Raw genomic sequence first — 7,034 nt, 5'->3', positions numbered from 1 at the left:
AGAGAATGAGTTTAGACAGCGGTCGGATAGGATTAAGGTCGAAAACTCCAAGCTCCGGGAAGAGCTGTCCCAAGCCAAGGTGGAGAAGGATACCCTGGAAGCCCGCTTGCAATCAAAAAACGATCTCCTCCTTAAGCGGCAAGAGGAATATTCCACTCTTCAGAGTAAGCTGCACGAGGAGGAGCAACTCCATAAGAGGAGCAGGGATCTCGTGTCTATGCTGCAGTTGGGGCTCGCCGAGAAGGATAAAGAGATCGGGGCCTTGCAATTCACTGCCAGGGGGCATGTGACCGAGAAGCAATCCGTGCTGAACCAAAATAGGGAGCAGCGCAAGGAGATTGATTCTCTTAAGGGGGAGCGGGATGCCTCCAAGGCCGAAATGGAAAAATTGAGGGCCCAACTAACTGTCGCGGAAGCACAGCTGGCAACCTCCGAGGCGGAGCGTTTGAAGGAGAAGGAGGATGCTGAGGTGATACTGAACAGGACGATTAATATATCGCATGTGGTCCTCATGCATCAACTCTGGAAAGTGAACCCGGAGGTATTAGGATATCTGGGAGATGATGCCGAAGCCATGAGGGAGAAGCTACTCGTGTGGGATCAGGGCCCAGAGGCGTACGTCCAAACTTACAACATTGACGAACGTGCTGAAGCTCCTGAGGCGGGAGATCCCGGAGAGGCGGGGACCTCTGAACCTTCTCATGACCAAGTTCCTCCTTCCAATGAGCCGACTCCGCCAGCCTCAGTTGAAACCGATGCCCCTGATGCTGCGGTCGTGGAAGCTGTAGTTACCCCCAATGCTTGAAGGGGTTTTATCTTTAATTATTTTTCATTTTGAGTTTTTCATTGCGGACATTTTTGCCATAATCATAGCATTCTCCTTTCTTTTCTGCCGAGTTCTTTATTTATCTTTGCGCTTAGGGTAGACATTTATACGGTAGAAACTGTTGTAGGGGCGTATGGGGTTTTGGTTCCAACGGCCAAAACCTATGCACTTCCCACTTGAAGCTTTAGCGGATGATGTCTTTTTCCCATGTAGTTTCTAGGTTACGAAGGTTTCCTGGTTCCAACGACCAGGCTCCTTTCACCGTACTTTAGCTTTCCTGAGGCAAATAGCCAATCCCGGGACTTGTATTTATACTGTTCGCTGGGATTGCTAAGGTGAGTCGTTCCCTTGTTTGGAACGGGAGTTCTTTTGGTGAGCGTCGCTAGACTTAAGGTTAGATCTTTGCGAAGCAAAACTAACTGTTGTTGCGAACCTCATGGTGGCTGACTTCAGGGACCTGGCACGGAGCCCTGCGAGGCAGGGCTCATTGTTGTCGGGGAAATCGCCACGCCCACCAGGTGTGATCCTGGAGCAGGGGCTTTGCGAAGCAAAGCCGGCTGTGAGTGGGGGGATCGAGCATGTCTGCTTCTGGAGCTGAAACTTGCAATGGCCATGGAGCTTGCCATGCATTATTTTGTGAGATCTGGAGTTGGAGCCTGCGAAGCAAGGCTTACAACGGTCGCGGATCTTGCCATCTTTCGCCTCGCTGGACCCGGAGCTGGAGCTTGCGATGCAGAGCTTTACAGCGATCACGGGTCTAGCCATCTTTCGTCTTACGGGACCCGGGGCTGGAGCTTGCGAAGCTAAGCTCTACAGCGCTCACGGATCTTGCCATCTTTCGCCTTGCGGGACCCGGAGCTGGAACTTGCGAAGCAAAGCTCTACAGCGCTCGCGGGTCTTGCCATCTTTCGCCTTGCGGGATCCGGAGCTGGAGCTTGCGAAGCAAAGCTCTACAGCGCTCGCGGATCTTGCCATCTTTCGCCTTGCGGGACCCGGAGCTGGAGCTTGCGAAGCAAAGCTCTACAGCGCTCGCGGATTTTGCCATCTTTTGCCTTCCGAGACCCGGAGCTGGAGTTTGCGAAGCAAAGATCTACAGCGATCGCGGAGAATTCTGCAAAGGACTTGTCAGGGAGTTGGGGGTGTTTTGGTGTAGCTCTATGAACGTGCCTCAACCCCCAGTCCCGTCCATCGCTAGGCTACACAGGAGATAATTCTCATGATACATAATGGCAGGCATTTCCATGGCAATTTTCACATAAGCACATAATGCACATATGACACGTAATGCAAGCATGTTCATGGCAACAAAATAAACCTAAGCTTAACAACTTAAACATTTCAAACAATTTAAAATTTTCAAACACAATGCTAGCACATAAGTGGTGTTCTGTGTACGTTTTGTTCAAGGGGGCGTATGGCTATGCCTTAGCCATGTATACCCCCCAAGTGAGCGTGGGGTCCGGACGTCTCCGGACCGCGTGGTCACTTGTTAAAACGCAGCTTTGAACACAGGGATAAAAAGTGCAGTAAAAGCGGAGTGAATCTCTCCGTGTTTCATTAAATTAGCCTGCTAGGCGTGAGTTTTACAACAGAGAGGATTATTTCCACATTTTTCACTTTTGCTATTTTTACCAAGGACTTCCGACTGGATGGTCCGGGGCCTACTGGTAGTAACGGCGGAGGTGCTCCGCGTTCCAGGCGCGCGGGACTTTAGATCCGTCGAGTCTCTTTAAGTGATACGTCCCATGGCCCACTTTTTCTTGGACTTCGTAGGGGCCTTCCCAGTTGGGTCCGAGGACTCCTACTCCCGGATCCTTCGTAGCAGGAAATACTCTCCGTAGGACAAGATCCCCAACTTCGAATGTACGGCTCTGGACTCTCATGTTAAAGTGTCGGGCTATCTTGCCTTGGTACATTTTTAGTTGGACCTGCGACTGCTCCCGGAGCTCTTCGATCATGTCCAAGGACTCCTGGAGGAGGGCATGGTTCCGGGTAGGATCGTAGGTGTCTTGCCTGTGAGAGGGGATCATAGCTTCTACTGGGATGACGGCCTCGCAACCGAAGGTCATGGAATAAGGCGTGTGCCCCGTCGAAGTTCTCTCTGTTGTGCGATAGGCCCAAAGTACTCGCGGAAGTTCTTCCGGCCAGTGAGCCTTGCAGGCTTGGAGTTTTTTCTTCAACGTGGTCTTTAATATTTTGTTTACAGCTTCCACTTGCCCATTAGCCTGGGGTCTGGCGACTGCGGAAAAGCTTTTGATAATTCCATGCGAAGCACAGAAGTTCGTGAAGTGTTCACTGTCAAACTGCTTTCCGTTGTCGGACACAATTTTCCGTGGAAGCCCAAAACGATACACTATATTCCTGATGACAAAATCCAGTGCTTTTTTAGATGTGACCGTGTTCATAGGTTCAGCTTCAGCCCATTTGGTGAAGTAGTCTACCGCGACTATGGCGTACTTCACTCCACCCTTTCCAGTGGGGAGGGAACCTACTAGGTCAATGCCCCAAACGGCGAACGGCCAGGGGCTGGTCATTAGGGTAATTTCCATAGGCGGCGCTCGCGGAACCTTGGCGTACCTCTGGCACTGCTCACACTTCCTGACATAATCCACACAATCCTTCTTCATGGTGGGCCAGAAGTATCCTTGTCGAAGGATCTTTTTGGAGAGGCTCAGCCCGGAGGTATGATCGCCACAGAAGCCTCCGTGAATCTCATGGATGATGGTGCTGACTTCGGTTCCGGCAACACACCTAAGGAAGGGTATGGACAACCCCCTGCGGTAAAGCTTTCCATCCATAACCACGTATCGGGGAGCTTGATATTGGAGCTTCCTTGCGTCAGTTTTATCAGTGGGGAGCTCTCCGGTGGTGAGAAATCTGAGGATGGGTCCTATCCAGGAGTGGGAATGGTCGATGATGGCGTTTATCCTTCGTGTCTCAGTACTGGGGGCTTCTAAGTGCCCGATGGGGACTAAGCCATACTGTTCAATCTCCGGGTCCGTTGCAAGCTTGGCCAGCGTGTCCGCGAGTGAGTTCTGGTCCCGGGGGACCTGGCGGATTTGGTAGCCTTTGAAATGCTGCAGTAGGTCGCGGGAGAGAGACACGTAGGCAGCCATCCTTTCGCCTTTCGTCTGGTATTCCCCGGATATTTGGTTTACCACAAGCAGGGAGTCGCTGTATACTTCGATTTTTTGGGCTCCGACTTCTCTAGCCAGTCGTAACCCAGCTAACATGGCTTCGTGTTCTGCCTCGTTGTTGGATGCTGGGAACGCGAAACGGATGGCGCTCTGGAGCTGATGCCCTTGGGGAGATATTAGGATGACCCCCGCTCCTGCTCCTTTTTCATTTGAGGCTCCGTCTACATAGACCTTCCAGGTGGGAAGTTCCGGGACAGGATCTTCCGGGAGGTCATTCATTCCCGAGCATTCCACAATAAAGTCCGCGAGAGCTTGACCTTTTATGGAAACACGTGGTTGGTAGTGGACGTCGAACTGGCTCAGTTCCATGGCCCACTTAAGCAATCTGCCAGAAGACTCGGGCTTCTGCAGGACTTGTCGGAGAGGGTGGTTGGTGAGTACTTTGATGGTGTGCGCCTGGAAATATGGCCTCAGCTTCCGTGAAGCGATTAGCAAGCAGAGGGAGAGTTTCTCGATCATCGAATATCTGGACTCGGCGTCCAATAACCTCTTGTTTACGTAATACACAGGGAGCTGGATACGGCCATCTTCCCGGACGAGAGCGGCACTTACTGCGTGCTCAGTCACAGCTAAGTATAAGAACAACGCCTCTCCTTCAACAGGTTTGGACAGAATGGGAGCTCGGGTTAAATGTTCTTTGAGGTGTTGGAAGGTTGCTTCGCATTCGGGGGTCCACTCGAACTTCTTGTTTCCTCGCAACACATTGAAGAAGGGGATACACTTGTCAGTGGCCTTGAATACGAAGCGGCTAAGAGCAGCTATCCTTCCGGTAACGCTCTGGACATCCTTATGTTTCCGGGGGGAAGGCATATCTATGAACGCCTTTATCTTCTCAGGGTTGGCTTCCACTCCGCGGGAGCTGACAATGAAACCGAGGAACTTCCCAGACGAGACCCCGAAAGTACATTTCTTTGGATTTAGTTTCATCCCGTACTTTCGGATCACGGCGAAAGCTTCCTCAAGGTCGTCACTGTGGTCCCCGGAGGTCTTGGACTTTACCAACATGTCGTCCACGTACACCTCCATGTTCCTCCCCAGTTGGTCCTTGAACATTCTGTTTACCAGACGCTGGTATGTCGCCCCAGCATTCTTCAAACCGAAAGGCATGACCACGTAACAGTAGACACCCTTGTCCGTGAGGAAGCTGGTGTGTTCCTGGTCCGCGACATGCATCTTGATCTGGTTGTATCCGGAGTACGCATCCATGAAGGATAAGAGTTCGTACCCGGAAGTAGCGTCTACCATCTGATCGATTCGCGGGAGAGGGAAACAATCTTTCGGGCAGGCCTTGTTTAGGTCCGTGAAGTCAATGCACATTCTCCAGGACTCGTCGGGTTTCGGGACCAGAACTGGGTTGGCCAACCACACGGGATAGTGCGACTCCTGGAGAAAGCCTATGGACATCAATTTGTCCACTTCAGCTTTGACGGCTTCGGCTCTCACTGGGTCCAGCGGCCTCCTCTTTTGGCGAATTGGAGTTGCAGATGGGTCTATGTTGAGTGCGTGGCACGCAACATTGGGATTAATCCCCGTCATATCAGCGTGGCACCATGCCAGGATATCCTGATTATCCTTCACAGTGGCTACGATCTTATCTCGAACGGCCGACGGCAGGTTTTTCCCCACCTGAATGACCTTGGTGGGTTCTCCTGGGTTGAGGATCACCTCTTCGACTTCCTCCATCGGCTCTATTGCTTTCTCGATTCCCACTCTTGGGTCGAGTTCGTCAAAGTATGCCTCCTGAGCACCCCCAGTTTCTGGCAATTCTTTCGCCAAAGGAATGGCAGCAAACGTCTCTTGGACCGTGTAGACGGATCGGACGGAGACGTTATAACAGCTCCGTGCACTTCTTTGGTCTCCTCGGAGGGTGCCAATACGCCCATCGTCGCATGGAAACTTCAAACATAAGTGGCGTATCGAGGTTATGGCCCCACAATCGATCAGGACCGGTCGGCCTAAGATGGCATTGTACGCCGTGGGGCAGTCGACCACCACGAATGTGCTATGCTTGAAGGCACAAGCGTCGCTTTCTCCTCTGAGGGTGACTGGCAGTTGAATTTTCCCTAATGGCATGAGTGCGTCCCCATTGAAACCTTGAAGCTGGATGGGGCATGGGGCCAGGTCTGTCTCGGTCAATCCGATCGCGTGGAAGGCCGCTTTGAAGAGGATGTTCACGGAGCTTCCGTTATCGACCAAGATCCGTGAGACCTTCTTATTGGCAATCTGGGCTTCCACCACGAGGGGATCGTTGTGGGGGAAGTGCACATGTCGAGCATCATCCTCCGTGAAGGTGATGGGAAGATCCATCATTCGGGGACGTTGAGCAGGTGATTGAACCAAGGCGCACATCTCCTCGGCGTGCTCTAACTCCCTCAAGTACCTCTTCTGGGAGTTGCGGGTGCTTCCGGCAAGGTGTGGTCCTCCGGAAATGGTGGCGACGTGTCCGTCAACGGGTGGCGGAGCAAGGCCGGGCGGATATGGGTTGCCAGGTCCTGGAGTCAACAAGGCAATGGGCGCCGGAGCGGGTGGAGCAGGAAGTGCGGGGAACTGAGACCCGGGAGTTTGGGGGTGACCGGCTCCAGGAGCGCTAGCGGCCCCCCTCTGTCCCGGGGAATATGCAGCTCCGTGAACTATCCCCTGTCCGGGATAGATAATGGGTATCCTCACCCACTGACCGAGGTGTCCCGCTCTTGCCAGGGACTCGATCTCATCCTTCAGCTGAAGGCACTCGTTCGTGGTGTGCCCCACGTCTCCGTGGAACTCACACCTCTTATTGGAGTCTCGCGGACGCCTTCCTCCATGAGACACTTTCGGGGGCTTCCTGTAGTTGACCATATTACAGGTCGCTCGATAGACATTCTCTCGCGAGTCTATCAAACTGGTATATTCCGTGAACTTGGGCTCATAGTCCTTCCGGGGTTTCTTTGAATGATCTCCCCGGTTGGAGTTTCTTCCGCTTCGTTTGCTCCGCGATTGGTTCAAATTTCGTTCTGGGGCTTCCACTTGCGGCT

This window comes from Humulus lupulus, chromosome 5, assembly GCF_963169125.1.
Source record: "Humulus lupulus chromosome 5, drHumLupu1.1, whole genome shotgun sequence".
NCBI classification, from domain to species: Eukaryota; Viridiplantae; Streptophyta; class Magnoliopsida; order Rosales; family Cannabaceae; genus Humulus; species Humulus lupulus.
The sequence above is the reverse complement of the archived record's forward strand: the minus strand, read 5'-3'. Positions refer to the sequence as shown.